We start from the raw sequence: 16,060 nt of genomic DNA on the forward strand, positions 1-16,060 counted from the left end.
GTCAGTTGAAGCTGTGCCATGTCTTGCCTAATCACCTCTCCCCACATCTTATTTGGCCTACATCTACCTCTCTGTAGGCCCTCCAATGTCAACCTCTCACACCTCCTCACCGGGGCGTCTGTGCTCCTCCTCCTCACCTGACCAAACCACCTAAGTCGCGCTTCCCGCATCTTGTCCTCAATAGGGGTCATACCTACCTTGTCGCGAATAGCCTCATTTCTGATCCTATCTAATCAAGTTTGCCCGCACATCCATCTCAACATCCTCATCCCTGCTACCTTCATCTTCTGGACATGAGCGATCTTGACTGGCTAACACTCAGCCCCATACAACATCGTTGGTCTGACCACCACTCTGTAAAATTTATCCTTAAATTTCGGTGGCACCTTCTTGTCACACAAAATACCAGAAGCAAGTCTCCATTTCATCTATCTCGCCCCAATACGATGTATGACATCTTCATCACTCTCCTCATCCCCCTGAATAATAGACCCAAGGTACTTAAAACTCTCTCTCTTAGGGATAACCTGCACGTCCAACCTCACCTCCCCTTCCCCTCCTTGAGCCTCGCCACTGAACTTACACTCCAAGTATTCTGTCTTGGTCCTACTCAACTTGAAACCTTTAGATTCCAGGGTTTGCCTCCATACCTCTAATTGCGCGTCCACACTGTCTCGCGTCTTGTCAATCAATACAATATCATCTACAAATAGCATGCACCACGTTACCTCTCCTTGGATATGGCGCGTCAGTACGTCCATCACCAGAGCAAATAAAAAAGGGGTGAGTGCCGACCCGTGATGCAACCCCATCATAACCGGAAAATGGTCTGAGTCCCCACCCATTGTCCTCACTCGGGTCTTTACTCCATCATACATGCTCTTAATCAACCTAACGTAGGCAACAGGTACACCTCTAGCCTCCAAACATCTCCACAAAACCTCCTTCGAAACTTTATCGTACGCATTTTCTAAGTCGATGAACACCATATGCAAGTCCTTCTTTCTCTCCCTATACTGCTCCATCAATATCCTAACAAGGTAGATGGCTTATGTGGTCGAATGCCCCGGCATAAACCCAAACTGGTTCTCGAAAATAGACACACTCCTCTTCACTCTTAGCTCTACCACTCACTCCTAGACTTTCATAGTATGGCTAAGCAGCTTGATACCCCGATAGTTATTACAATTTTGGATATCACCCTTGTTCTTGTATACAGGAACCATTGTGCTCCACCTCCACTCTTCGGGCATCTTCTTCGTTCTAAAAATGACATTAAATAACCTAGTGAGCCACTCCAAGCCTGCCTTGCCCGCACTCTTCCAAAACTCCACTGGGATTTTATCCGGCCTGGTCGTTTTACTCCTGCTCATCTTACGCAAAGCCCCTCAACTTCATCAACTCTAATTTGCCTATAATACCCAAAGTCACAACGACCAGGAGAGTTCCAAATCACCCAGTACAATGCTCGTGTCCCCCTCCTCGTTCAAGAGACTATGGAAGTAGGTCTGCCATCTCCGACGGATAAGCCCCTCATCCAAAAAGACTCTACCTTATTCGTCCTTGATGCACTTCACTTGATCCAAATCACGCGCCTTCCTTTCTCGTGCCTTGGCTAACCTGAACAACCTCTTATCCCCACCTCGACCCTTGAGTTCGTCGTACAAACGACTAAAAGCTGCAGTCTTGGCCGCCATAATTGCTAATTTTGCCTTTTTCTTAGCCAACTTATAATGCTCCATATTCGACCTCTTCTCCTCGTCGGCTAGATTAAAATAGATAATTTGGGTAATTTTTGCAAATTAGTTTGAATTAGATCTCAGTTGCATTGTTAGTTTTTAATCGCATTAAAGTTGCATATTTAAAAAATAAAAATCATAAAATAATTGCACTAGTTATTTTTCTTGCTTTTTAGTTTAGTGAATCAGTTAAAAGATTAGCTGAATTTTAGTCAAAGTGTTAGATAAATAGATGATTAGGTAATTTGTGCAAAAGTAATTCAAATTAGAATAGGTGTTTAATTTTGAAAGAAACAAAGAGGAATGAGGACTTTTGAACATTTTAAAACAAATTGGGCCAACACCTCAACAACCCAACGTTTACCAATATCCAGCCCAAATCCTCGCCTTTACCCAATGCAGATCCCCATCTCAATTCCTGGAAACAAACGACGTTGTTTCGTCTACAAACGACCCCACCCCAAGTCAAATGGCAATGTTTCATCTCCACCCTCCAATCCTGTTAATCCAAAGGTTAAGAATTGATCCCTGATTTTGATATAATTGTCCTAAAATTAGGTTGAAGACCTAAAGTCAACCCTTTTTACTATTTGTCCCTCTCTGCCGCCATCACTATGAACCACCATTGAAAATCATTTCCGTCATCCGCTGCCCATATACCACCCGTTGACCACCAACCGAAAATCGTCTCCGCCGGCCAGAGTCAACCAAATGACCTCAAATCACCATTTTTCTTCTCCTCTCCTCTCCCTCTACACTCTCCTAACAAGATTAAGTCCAAATTCCTACTTTATCACCGCTTTCATCAAAACCGTATATGTTTGGCCCTTCCTTGATTTCGCCAACTTTCTTGAGACAATAAACCTCAATACTTACCCCCATTAGATAGGTCTCAAAAAGATCCATCTAGTGGTGTAGATATTTGGTCATTCCATCATCTTCAGCACCGGTCAACTTGTCATTGACCGATTAAATCGACTTGTATACGTCCTCATTTCCTTCGCCGGACTCCCATGAGTCTTCTTTTTCATTAAGATCCAGTCGGAATCCAATTTCGAGCCGGATCTCTTGGAGAAAAAGATCTTTGGTGGTCGAATTTCGATATAGCAGGCGTCACTGGCTTCTCCTTGTTTCTTGTTACTCAGGAGTTGGTAACTTCCTATCTCTTTGCTTCTCCAACTGTTTTGTTTCTTTGCTTATTTTCCTTGTTCTGTTTGTTTGGTTTTGTTGAATAAGTTTTGCACTAGTAATCTGTTAAGAACTACATTGTTAATTTGGAATTCGAGTTATGCTGGTGGATTGTTTACTTATGGTTCAATGGTTTTTCAGTTTAGTCTAGATTGTATTTTTGATTAGGATTGTTAGTTGTCTTGTTCATAATTAAGTTGATTCTGTATATGCATACTAAGACATAAAAATTAGACATGTCTTGCTTGACAAGTAGGCTCATTGATGTTTAGGGATTAACATGAAAGGTTTGAACTTGGGTCATAGGTCTGTTGGCCAAAGGCCCAGGCATTTGTGTTGATCAAATATAATAACATGGGGTGAATGAGTAATTAAGGGAATTTACTTAGGGAATAATTTTGTAACTGCTTATGAAGCTTCTATGAAGTAGGGGAAGGGACTGTTTAGCAATAAAAAAGAAGAAACTAGTCGGTTATGGGAGTCCCTATAGAATAAAATGAGAAAAACAAAAGGGGTAGAAGAAAAAGAAAGGAAAAAAATACCTAAAACAGAATTTTGTTCTATAAAAGCACCCTTCACTCACACTTTGTGCATTCATTCTCACTTACTAACACAATTCATACTCACACACTAGCAGCTATGAAAATCTGGAATTCAAATCCAGATCTAAGAATTCAAAAAAAGCTTTAAAAACAAAACAAAAATAGAAACAAAAGAGGGATTTCAGGGCTATTTTCAACTCTTGCTTCTTTGCTTCATATTTTCTGGGAATCCGAGTGCTATTTAAACTATAGAATTGTTGTCCGCTACTGTTTTTGTTGTTCCTATTATGCTAATTCACCTGTTTCTGCCTTTATTTGGCTATCTCAAGTTCTATTATCAAATACCTAGGTACATGTCCTTAAACTTGTATCATTGCTTGATGAAATTGACTGGAATTTTGAATGAATTATGTTTTCGGATGTTCAATCTATGTGATACATTTAAAAAAAAAAAACTACTTAGTAGATTTGAGTAAAAAATTGAAACATGCTCGACATGTTTGGTGACTCAATTCCAAATCTCAATTGGCTGATAAGATATGTTTGTGTTTGCGTTTAAAATGAACGTTTGTTCTTAACCATATACAAATTGATATGTTTTTAACTTAACATGGAATGTGTTAGCAATCTTAAGACCAATGTCTTCATGTTACTCGTGGTTGTAAGTTTGAACAATATATGAGGAACTAGACTCGGGGCTACTCACTACTGAATTTTCCATTTAACGTTTCAAGTCGAGGTCTGAATGAGAATATGGACATGTAAATTGGAAGCATGGGTAGTACTTTAATCTTTTTGAAACCTTGTAACTAGGGGTGGCATGTGGGCCGGTTAAGACCGGGACCGGCCCAGGACCGTAAGCCCACATGGGCGGTGGGCCTAAACGGTCCTAACCGGATAGGACCGGGACCGTGGGGTGGTGGGCCGGGTAGTGGGCCGGTCTCATAGGCGAGGCCCGCGAGACCGGGACTGTTTAGGACCGGGACCGATTCAGAAGTGGGCCAGTTCAAGCGGTCCTAAACGGGCCCAACGGATAAATTTTTATAAAAAAAAATTGACCGTTTGGCCATTTAAAAACTAGCCGTTTGGTCTGTCAAAATAGTCGTTGGCTATTTGCAAAATAGCCATTTAACCCCTCAAATTTTGTTTTAACCCCAAACTTTTTATAATTATACTTTTTCCCTATTTTCAACTATAAATACCCCATCATTCTTTTATTTTTCTCACAAAATCATCAATCTCTCTCAATCTCTCTCTAATATTCTTCTATAATTGCTTACTTAATTGTTACAATTTGTGCAAAATTGTGAAGTTGGTGAATTGAAGTCTTCAAGTCTTCAACGATAATTATTTTTCAACAAGTTATTCGTCAATTCGGTAAACTCGTTCCAACTCTTAAGTTTTAATATTATAGTTTTGTTTATTTTATTTATTTTGCTTGATTAATTAAGATGGCTTATTCCCTAAAAAAATATTTAGTAAAAATAAGGGAAAGTCCAAGAGTGGTGAATCTAGCGGCCAATCTGTTCCTCCTCCACTTCCCCCGACTCCCCGGCCGAAACCTGTTACCCGTCCTACACCTGCTATTCTTGATAGCGATAATAGTTTATTACAATTTACCGAGAGTCAATTTTGCCATAATATTGCCCCCGGTGAACAATTAAACCATGGATATATAAATGCTCTTTATGGTAATCCAACTATTGATGAAAATTATGATGAAAAAATAGATTTTGATGAAACGCAACCGAATGACGATACACCCACTAGTCCTGCTCCTGAAGTTAACCCAACTAATAATAATCCAAATGATCCCCCATCTGACCCTCCTGTTACTGCCCCTACTTTTTCTAGACAACCTTCTAAACGGGCAGAAATATTTCTTGTTTGGCCATTTTTTACTCAACTAAGAGAAAAAAATAGGGCTAAGTGTAAAACTTGTGGCAAAGAGTTAATTTTTAAATATGTTGGAAGTCGGGGGAGGGGGGACGGGAGAAGTTTGACTAGACACATATTGCTACACCCTCAAGATAAAGCTAGATATTTTCGTATGAAAGCTTTGGCCGAGGGGACAAGTGCACCTAGTCAGACTGACCTTAGTACCGGGTCAAATCAATTTCAACCGGGAATTAACACTGTTACCGGTGGTATTTTATATTATGATCCAAAAAAAGATCGGGAAGAATTGACAAAAATGGTTACTGTTATGTGCTTACCCTATAGTTTTCCTTCTAACCCTCACTTTGTGCATTATATTAGAAAAGTTTATAATCCTACTTATAAAGGTTTTCCTCGCACAACCGTAAAGAGTTATATTTATAAATATAAATATGAATATGAATAATATTTGCGCTATTTATTTACTCATATAAATTATCGTGTTGCTATTACAACTGATATTGGTAGAAGTGGTAATGACTGTGATTACCTTACTGTTACTAATCATTGGATTGATGAGGATTGGATAATGCAAAAGCGCATTATTGCTTATAGAATAATTAATTCACGTCACACATGGCAGTTTATTTCTAGCACGATTACGAATATTTATAGATATTTTTGCATTAGTGATAAAATAATGTCAGTTTCAATGGATAATGTTACTAGTAACACAAATGCTGTAGCCTTGCTTACCACTACACTAAGTCCTGCATTTAGTAACATTTTTCATGTTAGATGTATTTGTCATATTTACCATTTAATTGTGGGTGATGGTATGCAAATTTTAAATGTTGAAATTGAAAAGGTTAAAATGACTCTTAATTGGCTTTTTTATTCAAACCGTAAAAGTAGACTTAGAGAATATTTTAAAAGATGCGATGAATTTGGCCTAAGAGAAAGAAAGGTTCCTAAACCTTGTCCAACTAGATGGAGTTATATGTATGAAAGTTTAGTTGTTGCATATGAATATAGAAACCCCATAAACTCAACGTTTAATGCTCATGTAAGTGATGATGATGAGCACATTATAAATGCGGATTGGACTAATGTTAAAATGCTTGTAGATCTTTTAGAAAAAATTTATATTGCTACAAATAAATTTTCTGGGCAATATTATCCTACTATTTCTAACTGTTTAGTTTATATTACAGAACTTGCAAATTTGTTTGATCATTTTTCAGAGGGTGAAAAGCTATTGATTCCATGAGAAAAAAAATTAAAAAATATTTTTTCCCTATTCCCCTTATTTATGGTGTTGCTGCATTGTTAAATCCTACTATGAAATTAGGAGGTCCTCAATTTTGGTATGAAACTGTTTATAATGGTTTAACACTTGAAGATGAGGAGTTGTCTATACTTGCGGACGCAATAGCCTCAATTAAAATAAATATTCAAACTATTTATAATGCTTATCAAGTTGCATTAGATCATTCTAGACCAAATGTTCCAATTCCTTCTTCTTCTAGTTCTCAATCATCTAAAAGAACTGCGGGAGTAAGAGCACTTAGTGCTTGGGCAGGGTTCAACGGTTCTCAAGGTTCTAGTACTAGTAATTTTTCACAACTAAATGAGCTTGAAGTTTATTTGTCACAGAGAATTGAGGAAGTGAATCCCGACGGCTCCTTTAATATTTTGGAATGGTGGAAGGACAAAGAAAAACACTTTCCGATTCTTTCAAGGATGACCCAAGACATTTTAACTATTCAAGCTTCAACAGTGGCATCAGAGAGCGCTTTCAGTCAAACAAGACTTCAACTCGGTGATTATAGAGTGTCTATGAGGGAGAGCTTGAAAAAATCAGTACTTTTTAGAGATTGGATTCGTTCGGAAAGAAGAAATTTTGGACTTGCTGAATCACAACCAGAGGTAGACGAATCTTATGAAGAAATGCTAGCTGAACTTGCGGAGGATGATGCTTCGCCTGGAAGCGGTGATGACCAAGCTTCATTTCCGCCACCACCAACGGAAATTCCTCCGGACCTTGAAGGATTTATAAAATTTGTAAGATATACCATGTAAATTAATATGTAACTTGTATTTTTGCACATCTTGATTAGTTTCTTTTTCTTCTCAATGGTGGTATTAGCACCTTGTTGTGCTCATTCCATAGGGGGAGGAAGACTAAGAAAGATATTGCCATAATTTTTTAATGCTATAATAAAAATATAACGCATTGCTTTGAATATCTCTTTACAATATTTTTGTCTTTTTATATACCTTAAGCTATACATATAGTATAATATAGTATATACTATACTCTCTCTCTCTCTCTCTCTCTCTCTCTCTCTCTCTCTCTCTATATATATATATATATATATATATATATATATATATATATATATATATATATATATATATATATATATATATATATATATATATATATATATATCTTATTATATATGCATAGTATATAAGCCATATTCGATAGTATACATCTTAATATAGTAAGATGTATATATAGTATATATATATATATATATATAGAGAGAGAGAGAGAGAGAGAGATATCTTAAGCCATATTCGATAGTATATAAATATATATAGTATATATATATATATATATCTTAAGATGTATATATAGTATATAAATCGAATATTAATGTATAAATCTTAAAATGTATATATAGTATAGTATAGTATATATATTATAACGCATTGCTTTGAATATCTCTTTACAATATTTTTGTCTTTAAATTTGAATTAAAAAATTTAGGTGACAATTCTATAATATGATTTACTAGGAATTGCCTTAGATATTTTTATTACCATTTTTTTCTCTAACTTGTATAAAAATAATTTAAAAAATAAAAAGTTTCCGTTGGGCCCACTTGGGCCCGCTTAGGACCGTTTGTGCCCGCTTAACACGAGACCGCTAGTTTGTGGTCCCGGTCCCGGATCGGTTCCAATGAGAAGCCCGCGAAGCCCGGGACCGCTTAGGACCGGCCCGCCTAGGACCGGACCACTTAGGACCGGGCCACTTAGGACCGGACCCGCGAAGACCACTTAGGACCGGACCCGCGAAGCCCACTTAGGACCGGCCCCGGCCCACATGCCATCCATACTTGTAACACTATGAAATCTTAGAATGCAAGGCATTAGTTTAAGGATCAACTGTTGGTGAAAGTTTCAAATCACTTTGGATGTAATAAATTAGAGTTGTAATTTTGAATTTAATTGATCATGTTTTAACATTTTTGAGAATAGTTCTGTAGTTGATTTTAAACAAATCATGTGTTCATTTTGAAAAGTATGTAATTATCCCCACTCTATCATGTTGTATGTTAATCCTCTTTGAACCTTTAATTTGGATTGGTGAACTGGCGAATCCCAGTTCCAACAACTATTGGGCCGGCCCAGATACAATGGTTTTGGGGTTAGAGTTAAATGAGCTCTAGGTTTCACGTCTTCAGGCACCTTCTGGTACGCTGACCATTTTCTAAAAGGGGGTAGTATATTTTGGGCTTTACACTTGAGCTCATCCGCCTTTTACTTGATCCGCCAATGCTATTAGTATGCTAGGCCCAAACATAAGTCACCTCAACCAAGTTTTTTCCTTTCACTACCAAACGATATTACTCTCGGAAGATAAGTAATTCCTAATCAATATCAAATACACAGATTAAGTCTAAATTTTCAGTGATTAGTAATTAATTAATAACTCGAACTTAGCTTAACTAATTTTATATCTTGTCCCCAATAAATCGTTCCATAATTTGGACCTTCACAATAATTCCGAACTTAGAAAAATTAAACAACTTATAAACACTGTAGTTTGCTTTAGGCGCGATTAGTAAAAATATTGTGACTATGGATACGGTCCTCGTGGCATAGTCATAATACATAATTCCAAATTCAAGTGCACGTCCGCGTAACTTGACCTTATAACTTTAAAATAATAATAATAAAATTAAACATGTCGTAAATTGAGGGTGTGTTTCACGTGGCGCGATTTACGGTATGTATAAAACGACAAGTGTAAGATATCGTAACTTGTTTTAAAATAGTTTCATAAATACCGAAAGTAGTTTAAATATGCAATAAAGCGGTAAAAGTTTAAAATTCACATAGGTTCTAAAATTTGTAATAATCATATAATTAAGATGAGTGTAATTGTAAAGTGACTGTGCTAAAACTACGGAATCCGAAAGTGTCTCACACCTTTTCCCGATTAAGAAAATTTATTACCTGGTCTATGTGTTTCGCAGACTTATACAGAGTCAAATTTACTTGAATTGGGATTTTAAAATAAACCATTGACTTGGAACAACTTAATAATTATTTCAGGCAGTGACTTTTAAAATTAAATAAATAATCCCTTTTCAATAATGTCACTTTAAGTGGAAACACTCTTTTCCCCGTAAAAAGGAGGTGTGACAACTATGGCGACTCTGCTGGGGACACGAACCCAGAACTCCTGGTTCAGGGTTCAGAATTCGAGTTTAGATGACTTTTATACTTGGTTCTTTGTTTATTGTCCGATTTTATGTGTTTGAGCATAATGTGCTAATTGCCGCTCTTTACCGCTTTAATATTGTGCGAAATGTATATAAAATTGTTATGCAACCCTTTTTCTCTCTGAGTCTTCTACTTCTAGGAGCACATGTACACGTGGCTCTTTTCTGTTAGAGTATCACACCCCTAATTTTAGAATGAGGATCGGATTTGTTACAAAGCCGGTGAAACTTATGTATTTCAGGTACGCTGCCCCCTTCCCCCTCCCCCCGGCTCGAGTTGTCCTCTCGGATAAGCCTGGTCTCGTGCCGATGATTCTTGCAGATATTTATCATGCATTGACATCTTGTAGAGCTAAAGCGAGATTTTTTTAGGGGTGTAATCTATTGTTGCAGATGTGACTGGTAGAGCATCTTTGCCACCACCCCAGATACATGAACCATGGGCTAACGAGGCTCAATTGCACTGAGGAATATGGGACCGGTATAAGCGGTTATGAGTTGCCGGAAGGTATTGAGGCTTGGTTCACGCATATTTGCTCGTTAAATACAAATCAAATTAAGTGGACTTTCAGTTGTCTCTCGGTTAATGAGGTTATGTACATGTCTGCCGATGTCTGCTTTCAGGTATTAATGGGTCTTCGAAGTGTTTGCCTTATGCCCCACATCGGGTTCTGCGCTAGTTGGGAAGGTATCAGACGGTCCCCTATGATGAAGATCTGAGTACACAGGTTGTGGAGTTACGCCCAGAAGTTGCTTTTCCTGAAGAAACGGATTTGGCATAAATGTAGGTTTTTGGAGCCACATACGCAGGTGCGCGATTTATCGTGAGGGGAAGTAGAGTCTAGCTACGCGACATGGTATGGTAAAAGAGTCTGGGTAAATCAAGAGCCTGAAAGACCCGCCAAAAGGTCACATGTCCAACATTTCATAGATTGGGCAAAAGAACAGTGGGCCTAGACAGCCAAAGAGGAGGAGTTTCGGGCCACTATCAACAAACTAAAAGATCAAGTAAGAGCCCTTAAATTTGAAAGTAGTTTGCAAGCTTCCAAGAACGAGGGCAAAAAGAAAAGGTTAGCTCAAGAAAATGAGACCCTCTGAGCCCAACGGCGAGAAATGAAAATAGCAGCCGAGACGCCCGTAAGGAGTGAAAGAGACCAAAGAATCATTGTCAACCTAAGGCAAAAAATGTATGATCATGCGGCCGATCTAACAAAGGTCAAAAAAGAATTGGCAAAGGCTCGTTAAAGGATTGTCCAATTGGGAAAAGATTTGAAGGAATATATGATGTTAGCCCGCCAAGCAAAGCAAAACTACGACGAAGAGGTCGCATGTTTAAGGAAAGAGTTGGTCGTTCTTGAAAACGAAATGGGCCAACAAGTTAAAGATTTCAAGAAGGAAAGGGAACATTGCTATGCATTGCTTAATAAGTTGGAAGGGGATGTGGTGAACTTGCAAAATCAAAAAGACGGGGATGTGTGGGTATTAGAAGCCCGAGAACAACAAATCACACAGTTGCTCCGGGACCGGAATGTTACCATGTTTAGGATAAAAGAAATAGCCGTCTACACTACCAAGAAATGCCATGAATGTGAAGATATGACCAAGGCTACATTCTTTGCCACGATGCTGTCTTTTGCTCGCAAGGTCATGGCCGATGTAGAAGCTCTTCATGATGAGATCGTGACCAGGCCCGCGCCTTATCTGACTGATGTCACCCGGGACCCTGATTAGAGTTTTGGAGTCGTGTTTTCTATTGTATTAGTCATTTTTGATTATCGAGTCTGTAGTTTATTTTCTTACTTCAAGTCTGTTGTTTGTTATCCATTTTGAGTCTGTTGTTATTTTTGCTTTGAGTCTATATGTTTTTTTCAGAGTCAGTTTAAATGTCATTTCGAGTCATTGTAATGAAAAAACCGAAAAGATTTTATTTAATGAATATTGAAAACCCAAAAAATTATGTGCTTTTATTTTTATATTATTTCTCCGAGCTACGTATTGGTCTGATTCATGTGGTGTCATGATACGTAGCCAATCCCCATCGGATGTGATCAAAACCATAAATAAACTGAGAAAAAAACAAACAAAAAGAGAAAAAAAAGAGCAACAAAAACAAAAAGAGAAAAATCAAGAGCGATAAAATCCAAAATGAGAGCGTGAAATGAAAGAAAAGAGGTACAGAGTGGAAAGAGGATAGTTAAAGCCGGGATGAAATACGCAACCATTCAAACACATGATAGAAGCGTTTAACTGCTAGGTGCATTGCATCCCAACGTGCCATTTCCTATATATTAAATGCTTCGAACTAACAATTTTGTTGTGTGTGCCCAAAGTTAGGTTCTGTTTTAGGTGGTTGGTTTTGTGCTATGCTGGCTTCTCACCCATACTTCACCCAATCAAAGAGAAAGGTTCCAATGGCCTCTGAGAGTAATCTTCTGATTGTTAATCCCGAGGATAGTCCGACACTAGCTATTCTGCCGCCAGAGTTAGCTGCAGTTGAAGAGAACAGAATTTTACGCCTCCACATGATGGAAATCCCGGACACGAGGACTAATGGAAAAGAGACGCCAAGTTCCATACCTAGATTTCCCGAGTTGATTCCTAGATCGGGCGGGGCCACTAACATACCTATGACCAACTCATTCATCCCATATGGATACCCGCCTATGCCGAATAGTGGTCCCAGAATACTTCTTTGGTTCGCCCCTAAGCAGCGGTTTCAAGAGCACCGCCAGTTATTTTCTCCGCAGCAACCATCTTCACCACATCGCAACCGAATATACCCAAGCCGTATGTTGAGCCTCCAACTTTCACCTTTCAGGGTACACAATTTCCACCAGAGATCACATATGTCACCCCAGATTCATTTACTCAACCCCAGCAATATGACTTCCCAGTTGAACAAGAAAGAGTGGTCAAGACTTCAGAGCAGGAGGAAATGGCTCGGTAGATGAAGATTTTGGAACAAAGCTTGAAAAATATGCAAGGCCTAAGCGGCCAAAAGAGTGTCTCATACTCTGATCTTTGTATGTTTCCTCATGTACACTTGCCGGCGAGGTTTAAGACCCCTAAGTTTGAAAAATACGATGAGCACAGAGACCCAATTGCTCATCTAAAAAGGTATTGCAACCAGTTGAGGGGCGCTGGTGGAAATGAGGAGCTATTAATGGCTTATTTTGGAGAAAGTCATACATGAATAACTTCCAAGTTGTACATAGATCAAGAGGTCACCTATTGGCATGTATGGAATGACCTAGCCCGGGATTTCGTCCGCCAGTTCCAATACAACGTGGACATTGCTCCTGATAGAAATTCTTTGTTCAATTTGAAGAAGAAACCCACAGAAAGTTTTCGTGAATATGCCATCAGGTGGAGGGAGCAGACTGCCAGGGTAAAGCCTCCAATGGATGAGGCGGAAATGGTTACGGTATTTCTATAAGCTCAAAAGTGAGACTATTTCTAAAATATGATGTCTGCCATGGGAAAGTCGTTCGTTGAGGCCATTAAAATTGGAGAGATGGTCGAAAAGGGTTTGAAAATAGGAAGAATACTGAGTCAGGCTGCCCTCAAAGCCACCTCACAGGCCATCCAGAATGGCTCGGGGGGTCTGGCAAATAGGTAAAAGAGAGAAGAGGGAGCCAATATGGCTTCGAGCTCAATGGGACCCCGCAGATTATTTAACCAATCATATATGCCCCTATAACCCACAATATTACTACCCGCATCATGATGATGCATATGCCGTGGCACCGCCTCACTATGTGGTGATGAATACGCAAGCTTACACACGACCACAACATTCTACACAAAACGAGCTCCACCTCCCAGAAATGCCCGTCCCTACCAAGCTCCATATAATCCCCGGCCACAATAAAATGCACCCCAATACAACCCCCGTCCAAGGGAACCCCCAGGAGGAACCAATTCACCCCCATTGGTGAGTCATACTCGAGCTTATTTCAGAAGCTGACCAGATTGGGTTTGCTACAACCTGTGGCCCCAAATCGGCCAAATCCCGAGTCCCCATCATACCGGGCCGATGCTAGATGCGAGTACCACTCGAGCGTGGTAGGCCACGACACAGAAGATTGCTGGACCCTCAAGAGGGCGGTAAAAGATTTTATTAAAGCTAAAATAATAGTTTTGAGAGACGAAGAAGCACCCAATGTAAACAACAATCCATTGCCCGCCCATAATAGTAGGCCCGTCATTGATATAATCTATGATGATAGAGAGTTCAATCCGGCACTGAAGGCCATTGTCGCTATCGCACATCTGAGGCAAAACCTAAAGCAGTCGCAAAGCTTGAAAAGAAAGTAACCCCGGGCCCTCGGGCCATTGAAACCAAAGTTGAGCCGGCACCTAAAAAGAAGTTGGTTCTTTATGTTCCAAAAGCACCAAGGAAAGAACATCTTGTCCTCTGTACCCCAAAGAGAGTTGATGAAAGAAAGATTACACTGAATGTACCCAAGTTGTACATACCAAAGAGACCACAGGTGGAGCGGGGGCCGAGAATACCACCAAGGCTGACTGAGCCTGTGGTTATCCATCCCGCACCACAAAGTCAAATGAAAGATCCTAAAATAGTCCCTTGGAACTACAAAAAAATGGTTGTTACCTACAAGGGAAAAGAAATTGTGGGATATGTTAACGAGATGGCCCAGTCTGGGAGGTACTATACCCCAGACGAGTTGAAGAAAGGTAAGCAAATAGGGACAACCAAATACCACTGAAGAAACCTGTTAACAATGAAGAAGCTGAGGATTTCTTCAAGAAAATGAAAACTTTGGAGTACTCAATAGTTGATCAACTCCGGAAAACTCCCTACCAGATATCACTTCTGTTGCTGTTGTTGAGCTCGGATGAATACCAAAAGGTATTGCTCAAAACTTTGAATGAAGCTTACGTCCTGTATGAGACAAGCGTAGCACAATTGGATAGAATGGCTGAAGGATATTTTAAAGTCAATAAGATCTCGTTTAGCAACTGTGAGTTACCCGTAGAGGGAGCTGCACACAACAAAGCCCTCCACTTGACTTTTAAGTGTGAAGGCTATGATGTGAAAAGAGTGATATTGGATGGAGGTTCAAGAGTAGATATTTGTCTTCTTTCAACACTTCAGAGAATGGAGATTGGTACAGAACGAATCCGTGCCAACAATGTCTACGTGCGAGTCTTTGATGGGATCAAGAAGGAAACTATGGGAGAAATTGATCTGGTCTTGACTATTGGCCCTGTGGATTTCGAGGTGACCTTCCAAGTTTTGGACATGGAAACATCGTATAATTTCCTTCTAGACATGCCCTGGATTCATGCTGCTGGAGCTATTCCCTCCACGCTTCACTAGATGATCAAATTTGAACACGACAATCAGGAAATTCTTGTCCACGAAGAAGATGAGCAATCTATTTATTGGGACCCCTCAGTCCCGTGTCTTGAAGCCAGAGAGGGCAGTGAACACATTGTATATCAGGCATTTGAAATTGTGGTCACCGATCAATTCGAAGAAGGGGCCCCGTTGCCTCAGCCTTATCTATCTAGTGATTCATTGATGGTTGTCACCCAAATGATCAGAAACGGGTATAAGCCAAGAAAAGGGTTAGGGGCATCTCTACAAGGCATTACCGAGCCCATCTCCCCAGTCGTGAATGAGAAAAATTTTGGGTTAGGGTTCCGACCCACGTCAGCTGACAGAACATGGTCCAAAGAGTGCAAAGAAAATGGATGGGTCCTGTCAAAGTGTCATGCCCCGAACACGGGGAGCGCGACCGGCTCTCAACTGAGTGAACCCAGTCAAGCAAGCCTGTTAGATACTTTCTACCCAAACTCACTTATGAATAAAGATAATACATATTTTCGTCAATTAGATAATAAAGAGATCACGTGTATACCAATTTAATACCATTAGTTACTTCATTTTAAAGTCCTCAAAATATTACATTGCACATCCATAGTTTAGAAGTGGAACATGTGATACATTTACAACATCATTAGTTTGACCTTCCCAATACCAACGTACAACCCACACCATGTCTATGGAGCCTCTAACGGGTACAAAAGAGTACAAGGATAATGCCGACAACAAGGCCCCGGCTATACCTCAAACACAACACATGAGAAAACAAAAGGTACATGACCCCGGTATGAAATGGGGCTCACCAAGAAGCTGAGAGGAGGGTATACTACTGTCACTGAT

This window comes from Nicotiana tomentosiformis, chromosome 3, assembly GCF_000390325.3.
Source record: "Nicotiana tomentosiformis chromosome 3, ASM39032v3, whole genome shotgun sequence".
Taxonomy (NCBI): domain Eukaryota; kingdom Viridiplantae; phylum Streptophyta; class Magnoliopsida; order Solanales; family Solanaceae; genus Nicotiana; species Nicotiana tomentosiformis.